The following is a 12,805-nucleotide window of genomic DNA, read 5'->3' as shown; positions in this document are numbered from 1 at the left end:
GGTCTAGGAGGGCTCCTGCAGCTCCAGCCTAACAGGAAAAAGCAGGCACCCACATGTCAGAAAGCCCTCTCAAGGCCCGGCAAGCACTTCTGCTTATGTGCCCACCAAGTGCGTTTGACAACGCTACAGCCAGCTGTACGGCAGGCAGCGAGGTACCCAGCAAATACTTCAGGGCTCATGTTGCTGAGGAAGGAAGGTGGACAGCGAGGTACCCAGCAAATACTTCAGGGCTCATGTTGCTGAGGAAGGAAGGTGGACAGCAAGGTACCCAGCAAGTACTCAGGGCTCACGTTACGGAGGAAGAAGCCAGGCAGATAGTGAGGTACCCAGCAGGGTTCACGTTACCAAGGAGGAAAGGAGGGTGGAGACAAGGGGGCTGAAACAGTCTGTCATAAGCTTTAGCATTTACAAGGCTCACTGAAGATTACCCGATTTGATCTTCACAGCTCACAAGATAGGCAGAGGCATGACTGTTGTCACTTCATAAAGAGATCCTGAGAACTGATGGTGACCACATGCTCTTCCCACAGGCTCCCAGAAATCATCCTCAGATCATCTCTCAGTTGTATACATGTGATAATATCTCAGTCACGTCCCCTCTCTGCAGGGGAATTTTAATGCCGCCTTGCTGTTCCTTCGCACCTCTGCCCTCTCCTGCATTTCAGCCATGCCCACCATCCATGGGGAGTCCACCCCACCCCACCCCCGCGGCTGCTGATGGCTTGGGTCACCCTTATCTTTAATTTCCACCTGCAGGGACCTGTCCTTCCTTCAAATGCAGTTCAAACTCACTCATTGTGTGAAGCCTTTTCCAGCCATCACGACTGTCATGTGTAAAATCAGTGTGTGGAATGCTTCATTTAGGAGATGCTTATGTTGCCTCATTGGCTGTGACTGGGACCAAACTCTGAGCAAACCAGGAGGTCCCCTCTCCCCATCTCTGCTCCAGTGCACTTAAAACAAGGATTCCTGGAAGCACCTTTTTAGTCCAATTCACGCTTGAGTCTGTCCCACACCCTGCAGAAAAGCCCTGGTGGTCAGGGCTCAGGGCCCCCAGGTGGGTCAGGAGAGCTTAGTGCCCTCTATGGAGTTGTCGCCCAGAGACCCACGGCTGCAAGGGAAGAAACTTGCATCCTGTGAAACATCCAGGTCCCAGATCCACTCAGGAGCAGAAAACGGGGAAGGAGCCTCAAACAGACCCTCGGGAGGGCAGTCAGCAGGAGCCACGGAGGTCACCAGGAGGGAGTGAGGCAGGCACTGAGGCCAGAGGTGATGTGGCCGGGAGGGAGGTGATGTGGCCAGAGGTGACGTTGTGGGGGAATGACCCGGCGTGGTGGGTGGAGGAGACGTGGCCAGAAGCAACGTTGCCAGGGAAGGAGACATGGCTGGAAGTGACAAGAGGGGTCTCCAGGCCTCAGACTGTGCCTGATTTATGGATGACATTTTAATTAAGATGTTATATCTAACTTTAAAGAAAAGTAGCAATTTAGAACCATTGTGTACATTTAAAGCACAGTACAAATATAGCACATTTCCCAAACCAAAGAACAGTGCATTGAAGGAAAAATAGCAGCTCACCAAAAAAAAAAAAAAAAAAAGTGAGTAAAGAAAAAATTCATTTAAGATCAGAAATAAAGAGATCCTACAGCTCTTCTAGTAAAATCCGCACCCTAAAGTGAATGGGGGGAAAAGGGAATTAGATTCTAGTCAGTCAGTATTAAAGGCAAAACAGATCCACTTTACTTTCTACTTGACAGAAAACAAAAAAAGCTCCTCAAGGAATCCCAACAAACAGGAGCTTTAGGAGTCCCCAAAATGCAAAATTCACCTTCAAATTAAATCAACTGCTAAGTGTTTATAAAGTTATTTTTTTCAATATTGCCTTCCTCATCCCCAGGGACTCTTTTCAACCTTGTTTCCCCTTAATTGCCTCCAACACCCAGGAAATTTAAACCCCACAAGTAAACCGTGTCTCGATTCACACACAGCGTCCTTTGGAGCAGACAGTCCATTGCTCTAAGACATTCTTGTCACCTAAGCACTGAGTACAGCCTGAGAACGCACAACACGCACACACACAAACTCGGACAGACAACAGGTGAGATACCGCACATGAGGAGGAAGACGAGACAAATGAGCTTCACCGACACCCCAGATCTGTGAAGAAGTGACACATGCAGCCTGCTCGGGTGCCGGTGACTCCTCGGAAACAGCCAAGGGCAGCATTTGGAGAAGCAGCACCGCAGGCCAGGAGAGTCTGTGGGCTTCAGAGGGGAGGGGTGCCCCGACCAGGTGCTGGGGGCGTCAGAAGGGAAAGGCGCCCGACCAGGTGCTGGGGGCCTTCAGACGGGAGGGCGCCCTTGACCAGGTGCTGGGGGCCTTCAGAAGGGAGGGCTCCCCCGACCAGGTCCTGGGGGATTCAGAAGGGAGGGGCGCCCCGACCAGGTGCTGGGGCTTCAGAGGCGAGGGGTGCCGCAACCAGGTGCTGGGGGCTTCAGAGGGGAGGGTGCCCCGACCAGGTGCTGCAGCTTCAGACGGGAAGGCGCCCTGAGCAGGTCCTGGGGGCGGCAGGACAAGCCCTGGGTCTCCTCGTCCCTTTTCACTCCCTACTCCCGAATCTCATCCTGAAGTTGCAGCAAGTCAAGGTATTCATTTACCCGCAAAATTAAGTATCTGAGTAACACAAGTCACTAATCCACACAGTTGTGAGTCCACAGATACCTCTCAAGAGTTGCCACCATCCCTTCTGGCAGAAGAACAGCCCAGGGGCCCACGCTGCTAGGAAGGGAGACTGTCTCCAGCCTGACACTGCAGAGTCCTCAACACATAGTCTACCTTCTGGAACCATGCCGTCTCCACAGAAGCAACTAGGGGCATGTAGGGTTTTTTTTTTTTTAATCTTTTTTTTTTTTTTTTTCTTAAGACAGAGTCTCCCTCTGTCACCCAGGCTGGAGTGCAGTGGCACAATCACGGCTCACTGCAACCTCTGCCTCTCGAGTTCAAGTGATTCTCCTGCCTTGGCCTCCCGAGTAGCTGGGATTACAGGTGACTGTCACCACGCCCGGATAATTTTTTATATTTTTAGTAGAGACATAATTTCACCCTGTTGGCCAGGCTGATCTCGAACACCTGACCTCACGTGATCCACCCACCTTGACCTCCCAAACTGCTGGGAATACAGGCATAAGCCACGGTGCCCAGCCCATATAGCTATTTAAATTTGACTAAAATTAAATAAAATTAGAAGTTCAGTTTCTCATTTACACTTCAAGCATTCAGTTACCCACAGGTGGCCACTGACCAGAGGCTGGTAGAGACGTCACACTCTGCACTGCAGAAGGATCTATGGATGAAGTGGCTCTAAGATAATCTTGGCATCTTTATATTGAAGCTACCAAAGTTTTACTCTGATTATTGTAGGCATCAGCATTCTCCCACTTAAAAATGTCAGTGCTATTGCAACGATCAGATCTGTGACTTCCCAGAAGCTCTCCTCTTCCTGGACAGATAACTGCAGAGCATCTGCACTCTGCCTCCACACTGAGGGACAACAGAAGCCTCCCCATAAAATCAGGGGGAGGAAAAAAAAAAAGAATCCCTAGTCCCTCTCCCCCTAAAATTTTGTGACACTCCTCTTAATATTCTTCTAGAATAACTGCCAGAGTTGCAATAAACAAGCATCCCTTGACCAGGAAGCAACAGGGAAGCAAGAAGAGGGAGATGAAAGGACCCTCTGTTCCCTCTGGAACCCCAGGCCCAGCCTGGACTGCGAAAAGGCAGCACAGCCCGACAGACCTGCACACCTGATGCAAACCGTGCACACGGCTTCCCCAGGCCTCGGTCCCCCGTTCTGCCCTCACTGGCCACTGTGGCTCTGTTAGAGGCAGATCCCTGAGCCCCAACACCCACAGCCAGTCCCTCCTTGCAGGTCTCAGCTCTGCTGTCACTGCTTCCCTGATGCTTCTCATCATTCACGAACTATAGCCCCTCTACCCCACAGCCCTTGCTACCGCCCACTCCACCACGGAGCTTGGCACACAGCAGGTGCCTGACATGCCCCAACGGGCGGGCATGTCAGGGTAGGGCTTGGAGTTCCAAAGGCCACGTCCCGCATACCACCACAAGTGCCACAGAGGCTGTGGAAGGGGTCCAGGCTTCAGGTTTCAGGCCTGCACTCAGCGCCTGTGGTCCCAGCTACTCGGGAGGCTGAGGCAGGAGAATGACGTGAACCCGGGAGGCGGAGCTTGTAGTGAGTTGAGATCACACCACTGCACTCCAGCCTGGATGACAGAGCGAGACTCCGTCTTAAAAAAAAAAAAAAAAAAAAAAGTGGCAAACACCCCATGTCTGCCCTGGCTCCGGCCATCTCCATGGAGTGGACAGAGCTTCAGAAAACCTCACTGTGGAGGCCCAGAAGGCCAGGCCAGGCCTTTGCTCAGCAGATGAGCGAGAGGCTCAGCCACCCTAGGGAAGAAGCTCATATCTGCTATGTTACTGATGATATCCACATACATTTCTATTTTGTCTCCCACACACAGACCTGGGATCCATGTTTGAGCAAGCGGCTCCTACCAACAGACCCTCCATGCCATCATTTCCCTGACCTCCCCAAGAAGAGCCAGGCCAGGCAGCGTCCCCACATGGGCGCTGGGGCCCAGGAAGATCTGGGTCCTGCCCCTCTTCTCCCTCGTCCCTGCAGCACCTGGCTTGCTGTGGAAGCCCAGCAGTGCTGACTGAACCCACGTTCACCTGGGGTGTTCAGGAGAAGCCTCTGTGCAGAAATCAGCTGGGAAGCAGGGCCGTGTGTGCTGGCCAGATCACTCGAATGGATTTAGAGAACTGAATTTTCAACACAGGTTCTGCCACCAAGTCCCTCAAACCCTTCGTGAGCCTGGAGCCACAGAGCCATTTGCTGCACTCCCACAATCTCTCACCACCCTGCGCAGAAGCCCAGTTCATCCAAAGGACCATAACATTTTGCGTGTAAACAAAGTTTGGCATAGTGAATTAAAAGTGAAGTCACCACTTCTATTTTCTATTAATCCATTCATTCAAACATTTATCTCTTGAGTATGGGCATCGAATACTGTGGAATTAGGATTTAGTCCATGCCTTCAAGAAATATACATCACAGAAGAAAAGGCATAGCTTGTAACTAACAGTGGTGAACAGGCAAGAAATACACATTGCAGAAGAAAAGGTAGAGCTTGTAACTGTAACAGTGGTGAACAGGCAAGAAATACACATCATAGAAGGAAAGGTAGAGCTTGTAACTAATATCATAGAATGAAAGATGTAGCTTATAACAGTGGTGAACAGGACAGAATCTCACAGGTTCATCAGGAGCCGCCGAGGAGGAAGCCATGATTCATTTCCACCTGCAGTAGATAAATGTTTTCTGGATAAAGTAACTTTTCTAGAGTGATATCTGCTCCTCATTATTGAAATCTTGCTTGATAGGGTATTAAATTACCACTTTATGTGCTGCTTATATAAAATACATCATTGTCAGGGGAGGTTATAAAATAACCAATACTTCACACAAGCTTCGACTGTGAATGGTGCGAGGCAATGGGACGATGTGTTCCCGTGTTCTCGAGATGCAGAAGGGGCAAGACCCTGGTTCCCTTCTCCTCCCCACCGCCCTGTTCCCAGATGAGGGGCAGAGGCAAGGCCGCTGTGCAGTCCTAGAGCTGGCTCCAGGTCCAGGACACCACGCCCAGTCTCTCTGCACCCCATACGAGAAATACAGCCTGGTGGGCAATCACCAATTTACCTGGCAGTAGGGAGTCCTTCATCAAAAGCCTGTGCTTCCAGGATCCAGCACAAAGTAGGAGCCCCCAGAAAAACTGTTTCAGGTGCTCCTGAAACCTGGGTAGAGTCACAGCCTGGCAGGAAGCACCAGTGATGAAAGTGTGCCCAAGACTGGGAGGATGGTCAGATGCCTGGAGAACAGACCAGCCTGCAGCAGATGACCACTTCTCTCTTGTTCGTTAGAGATAGACAGTCTGGGCTTCATTTTGTATGTGGAGTCTCATGGCACAGAAATACCACAAAGGGATTAGACTTCATGAACCCCAATTTTTTAAATTAAAAAAGAATCACATTTATTGCAACTAATTCTAAATCCAAGGAAGAAAAATAAATAAGTATAAAAATGCATGCCTACAAAATGTAAACCACAATCTCTTTCCTCATAGGAGACTCAAAATTTAGTTTACCTTTTCTTCAGTTTTATCTAATTTTTTTAAGCCATTACTGAGGTGTCTCCTCACTGACTCATGAGGAGGTTCATGGGCTTTTGGGGGCTCTTTGCTGTTTTATCATTTTTTAGGTTTAAGGGCAGGATCATTTTCCCACACTTGTTTGCTTCCTTGATGGCCAATTTTTCACAAGGACATCATTGTGCATCTGAAAACCTAGTAACTGAACTTCATTAAAAGTGAAAAAAATAAGGTCATGTTGGCTGCTATGACAACATCCTCAGTCACCGAATCTCCCTGGGGTACCAGACACAACCCCAATTTCCTTGTAACCCCAGCATGCATGTATCGCTGCGGCTAACAGGACTGGCCTATCCTGGGGGAGGTATGAAAGCAAAGAGAAGAGAAGGCAGGTGACTCATTTAGGAAACTCAGGTGATCCTATCGAGCCACGTTTCTCAGGGCGTCAGGGGACCAGCCACATGCAGGGAACCTCCTGGCCTGGCAGGTGGCAGACTCCTGGCACCCTCCTCAGACACGTTAATCAGAGAATATTAAGGCGGGTAAACTCTGAAAAGTATCTGTAAAGGAAGGACTTAGCTCTGCTGTGAGCCCACTACATGCGGGGTCGCGCAGGACGCCACTCCCAGCGTCCAGTCTCCATTTCACCCTCCTGGGAGGAACACCCGTCAAGTCACAAAGCACGGTCTTCAGCGAACACCTTCCTGCGTGACCTCCACTGTCACCCAGCCCTGCAGGAGTAGCCGCTGAGTAGGGGAAACAAGTCTTTTCTTCTGATCCGGCCACCTTGACGCTGGGCATAAGACCAACACTCCTATGTCTCTGGGGAAAGGAGCAGCCCTGGGCAGGAATGCACTTGGCAGCCCCAGGGAGGGGCCAGGTGTGGAGGACCAGTCCTCTGTCCGCAGACACATCAGTATAGTATCCTAGAGCAGAACATCCAGCCCAGCTGAGCCTATATATGGCCGCACCCTGGACAGCAACTTCCCGGTGACCAGGGGGACTGGGCCAGAGCCGCTCAGCAGGGCTGCCCTGAATTTGCAACCTGAAGAAGCTGTACAGTCGTACGTGTATGTTGCCTTAAGGCCCTAGGTTTTGGGGTCACTTGTCAGACAGCGACAGACAGTGGATGCACATGGGCTCCCAGGCCACGATGGCCTCTGCCGGCCTCACCCGGGCTGTCTCATCTGTTCCCGTGACATCACGTTTCTCAGAGCCAAAGGCTGCCAGGGCCCCTTCTTTTCTTCACAAAGTCATTACAAGCTCACAATACACATTGAAAAAAAGCAATCTGTAAAATACAACGTATGACGCAATACAGGATGAACGCGCAGGCACATACACACGTGAAACAGGCGCACACACAAAACAGGTGCATGCGAACAGGAACAGGTATACACGCATGAAACAGGTGCATGTGTGAAGGTGTACACGCGCCAAACAGGTGTGCATACACACGTGAAAGCACCAGACATGAAGGGCTGTCTTTGGGAGCCTGGTTTTCAGCCATCTCCCTCACCTTTTTACATCTGCATGATCAAACACAGCACACTGCTTTTTATTTATGCCACAGGTTGCATCACTACATTCTAGAACTGCAAGGCCCCCCACTACCAGGACTAGGTCAGGTCCACCCTGTGCTCCAGGGACCAGGCCGCCTGCCAGCCCACACGGGCCTGCCCCTCGGATGGTGTGGCTGCTTCTAAAACAGAGGCTGAGCCCCACCCAGAGACCTGCAGTACCTGTTATTAAATCAAGACTTGGCTGTGGGTAAATGTGAAGATTTTTAATAAACATGACTCTGAAACATTCAAAGGACCGTAACTGAATGCTCCTTTCGCAGCCACGGCATGTTCAGACGCTCATGGAGAAGGCCAGGCCAGGGTGTGGGAACCCACAGAGCCCTGACAAGGCAGACTCAGAGATGTGTGGAATAGTTAGCACTGATTTTGTTTTGACACTTGCCTTTTATATTCAGATTAAAATAAAAAGCAAGATGCAAAAGTAGCTCACATTCTATTTCAAGTCTTTATTTTTGTAGTAACTGGGCCCCTTTCCCTCTGATTTCCCAGCCAAGCGTTAAATTGGCTCAGCTGGGATTTGACAAAGTCTGGGCCTCTGTTGTACAGTAAGTGACGGAGGTAGGGAGGGGAACAGGAGTGGTAAGGAGGAGTGGGGGATAGGGAGGGACAGAGGGAAGGAGAGAGAGAAACCACCAAGGGCTGGAGGCAGGAAGGATGCTCCCTGGCAGCCTCAGGCTCCCCCTTCCAATGTAACTGAGCTAGCATCACGCACGTGGTGCCGTCATATGACTTGGCTGACACACGCCAGAATTACAACAAAATGCTTAAGGAGAAGAGTAAACACCAGCATCTTCAGATTAGGGTAGTGTCCCAGTTTCACGCTTGCCTTGTATGACATTCTATAAATTGTAAAGATAACGCATATTCTTACCAGCCACGCTGTTTCCCAAATACTAACTATAATAAAGACCAGACAGCATCTGAGTACTGAGCGTGTGTCAAAGCCCGGTGAGGTAGGCATCATTTACTTAGCTAGAGAAAGAAACCGGCTCTGAGAGAAACTTCCTGAGGCCAGGCAGCTGTCTCCAAACCCACCTTGTGCCTCTTGACCCTGAACGTGGAGGACCCAAGTCATTCACATGAATAATTTACCTACATGCATGTCAGATTGAGATTCAGCCCCCACATCTATCATCTCTATGTAGGAATGTGTCAAGGAAGGTACAATTCTATGACCTCGAGCTGGGGGAACAAAGGCAGGCACCCTCGACACAGATGTGGGGCGGGGGCGGAGGCGGGCGCCCAGTGCAGGGGTGGGCAGGAGCATGTCCAGCCCTGCCCAGTCACACAGCCACCCTGCCATGCCAGTGGAGGGGCCGCCACCGTGTCTCGGGGAAAAGCAGCTTCTCCTGCACAGGAATCTACCCCTGAAAGCGTATTCCTGAGAAGGTGTGGACCAACATCTCGGAAATCAGACACTGTGTAACACGCTTATCTCTACATACTGCCTATGTCAGGGAATCATCTCGCCATCAATTATTTCTGGTAAATACTGATTATTCTAAGTTAACTGAGGCAACACAAGAACAAAATAATGGAAATGTCAGAGTGAATCCGCTCCACCTGCTGAAGAGCTGGGACTAATGATGAAACAGAAGGAATCCTGGAGAACACAGCAGGATCCCAGACCCCGCGGACCAACCCAGCCTCCCCACAGTAGTTAGCCGTGGGGCCAACGAGTGGTTTCCAAGGAATCACAGAGGTTCTCAAGGTCTTGAAAGTTTAACAGGAATTGAATATTTGCATCTGAGTCACACGAGCACATTAAAAGTAAAGCGTCTCCTTTCCACTAGAATTATGAGCTTGGGGCAGCGGCACTGGCTGTATCTCATGCTCATGAGATGTTTGGGGGCAACTGTGCATCTCAGGTGAATCATTTATAATAATGAAAGAAGTGCTTGGGCCCTCGATCCAGGACCACAGACCCCACCAACGAGGGTCTAACCAGGACAAGCCTTGGCCTGGAATGGCTAGTGTCCGTGGGGTCTGGGAGGAGCACCAAGGAAACTCAGGGGCAAGCCCCACGCAACCTCGGCGTGTCCTACCCCACGCAGTCGGCATCAGCCACAGGGATCTTTTGTTGTTTTTTGTTCAGGAAGGAACATATTAAAAAGCCCGGGGCCCAGGGCCTGGACTCCTCAAAGCTCCCCACAGAGCCGAGTTAATTGGCACCTTCCCTCCTGTTAAAATCAACTGTATATGGCTGCTGAGAGCATCTCAGAGCAGGTGCAACACTGAGCTTCCTTGCTGTCTGAGGAAAGCAGGAATTCCAGGCCTCTGCCTTCCTACCTCCCCAGAGGCTCTGGCCGAGGTGAGCTCAGCTTCTCCCAGGTAAGGAGCACAGACCAGCTTCCCACATGCCCCTCAGGTCACACAGCAGCGGTGCAGACCCTTTGCACCTTGGCACGAGCCCTCACAACCCACCCCAGAGGCAGAAGCCCAGCCCTGTGGCCCTGGCCTGGCAGGAGGCAGCTACTGGGACCCCTGCTCAAGGTTCCGCACAGCGAGGTCCAGCCACAACAAGTGAGACATTCACCCACCCGGACATTCGTCTTTAACCTAAAACAGACACAGGAATTCGGTGAGGGGTTCCTTCCCCTGATGAACTCTTCCCTTCTGTTCTCATCTCTCCTTCTTGCCCAGTCACAGCCACCCAGCACTGTGCCCAAGGCCTGACTCCCAGTTTCACGGGGAATCCAAGACAATTAGGATTTTGAGAAACTGGGAGCTACATAGAAAACGAGTCGGTAAAGCCAGTGTCCACTGATCCTCCACTCCACAGAGCGGACTGCTCTAGTCCTCGGGATAAACCCACACCGCGGGGAAGATGCGATCAAGGCGGGCAGGACGGAGGAGCCGCAAAGCGGGGTGGTTCAGAGAACAAGGTCACGTGAACACAAAGCTAAAGTGTTCAGCGGTTGGAAGACAAAACACAGGAGACAGAAACACTGACCGTTTAAAAAGAAAAGAAAAAAAAAAAGCCTCACTGTTAAGAGTCCATCAAGATTTAAGTTCTCAAGTCACAATGTATCAGCACAGACTTCTCATAATGCCTGAAACTTGGGGCAGTAAACACGTGAATCAGTTCTCCCAAATCCATCATTTTCTTTGATGAGTCTCTTGATTCTCAGGCTGGTTTCGAAGTAAGCCCTTCTCTGTTTGTTGATGACTTAATAATTAACATACTTGAAAACACATTGACTTCCAAATTAATCTGCTAACAAAATATTCATTTCCACACTTGCTGTCATCCACAGAGAAAACACAATCACTTTCTGGTTGTAAAAATATGAGAATTCGAAGCCCCCTTGGCCATCTGAACAGCTCTGCTTTTGACAAGGGCATTCCAAAGCTAATCTGAAAAACTAGTCCAGGCCATGATCGTTGGGGGTTGGACTTGCCTCATCACCCCACCTCCCTTCTGGAATTAGACAGAACTTAGCCTCTTAGTCTGATGGGAAACATTTACAATCCTCCAAAGCTACCGGGAGGATTCCCTCCACGTGACAAATCTTGATCTCCACAACCCCTTATCTTACAACTCTCTCGACCAACTGTCAATCAGGAAATTTTTGAATCTACCTATGACCTGCACATCCCTGCTTCCAGTTGTCCCACCTTTCCACACCAAACCAATGTACACCGTACATTTATTTGATTGTTGTCTCATGTCTCCCTAAAAGCTACAAAACCAGACTGTGCCCCGATCACCTCGGGAATACGTTCTTAGGATCTCCTGGGGGCTGTATCAAGGGTCATGGTAACTCATTTGGCTCAGAATCAATCTCTAAATGCTTCACAGAGTTTGACTCTCTTTGCTGACACGGTACCTTTCATGGGTATTCATCTGGGGGACTCACAATCAACCGGAGGTAGCAGTTGCCCACTATACAAAAGTCTCTGCAGGACTGAGCCTCTGGCATGGGGACTCCAACCCCTGAAGTAGCAGCTGTCCCACGTCCCACGGCCTGATAGACCTGCACCTCCCGGGTTTCTCATTTCAGAGTCTTAGCAACAAATCTACCAAATGTGGTAAGCATCACAGAATATTCGAGGCTTTTGGCTGTTGCTTCTCCCCAGGTTTACTCTAAAACCACAATGAGAACACTGGGAACAGGATGGTTCTCAGTCACTGACCCTTCTGGTAACACACTGTCTCCAAGGCCCTTTCCCACCAGTCACAGCTTCCTTCGAATCAGGCTCGAAGGCCACCTCCCCAAGAAGGAAACGTCTTCAATCCAGCAACCACAGCTCCTGGTCCCATCCAGAGCCTGTCTGCAAGGAAGGGAAGACTCCTCATTCCAGAGAGAGCAGGTGCCACAAACTCAGGGTTTTAGTCATTGTGAAGGCAAACACTCATGAAATTAATACACTTTTTCCGCCTTGGATACTGACGTTTCCTCTTCTGGAGGTCAGCCAAGGTCATCTGCACGAGTCACAAGTATGAGGTTTCTAGCCCCTCCTTCAGTGTCAGCAGCGTGGCTCCGCTCTGAGACCCTCCTGCACCAGCCAGGCCATGCACCTACTCCCACAACTGCTGTCAGCAGACTACAGCGATTCTAGAATCATCAGCAAGTTGACGTTCCGAAGGATGCATTTTAAAGAAAAGTGTGTAAGTTTTACTGCATGAAATCAGCTACATCTTTTTCTACTCCAGAGGCTTTTTGTTTTGCTTTCTCAAGGTCCTCTACAATGATCCCGACAGTCAAGGTTCCCAGTTACAGGTAGAGGGTTGGGCAGGCCAGGTCTGATGTTTAACACACACAGAGGATCCACGTGAAAGGATTTTTACTGTTCACCAATATCATCAGGACAAGCTTTAAGCAGTAATAATCTCCCTGTCTGGAAAACTGAGCTCACTGGAGAACCAATGCAATAGATGTGTTTGACAAAGTTGCAGGTGGACATTTTAGTGAATGAATCACTATTTCAATTAGGATAATGGCTCACTATTCAATGGCATGTTTTTGTCAATTTTTATAATTTCAGCTTCATGCA

At 50.0% G+C, this 12,805-nt stretch overlaps 1 protein-coding gene and 1 long non-coding RNA gene across 2 annotated transcripts in view; one reads left to right on the top strand and one right to left on the bottom strand.

Annotated features, from left to right (window-relative positions):
- Positions 1 to 12,805, bottom strand: part of LOC144331493 (uncharacterized) — a 137,440-nt gene that overhangs the window by 80,894 nt on the left and 43,741 nt on the right. The window lies entirely within an intron of this gene.
- On the top strand, positions 1,864 to 3,803 carry LOC144332013 (uncharacterized). Its single transcript, XR_013399695.1, has 2 exons — positions 1,864 to 2,329; positions 2,369 to 3,803. It is a non-coding gene; the product is annotated as an uncharacterized LOC144332013 (long non-coding RNA).

Source organism: Macaca mulatta, chromosome 10 (genome assembly GCF_049350105.2).
Source record: "Macaca mulatta isolate MMU2019108-1 chromosome 10, T2T-MMU8v2.0, whole genome shotgun sequence".
NCBI lineage: Eukaryota > Metazoa > Chordata > Mammalia > Primates > Cercopithecidae > Macaca > Macaca mulatta.
This window is presented reverse-complemented; position numbering and strand designations above follow the sequence as displayed.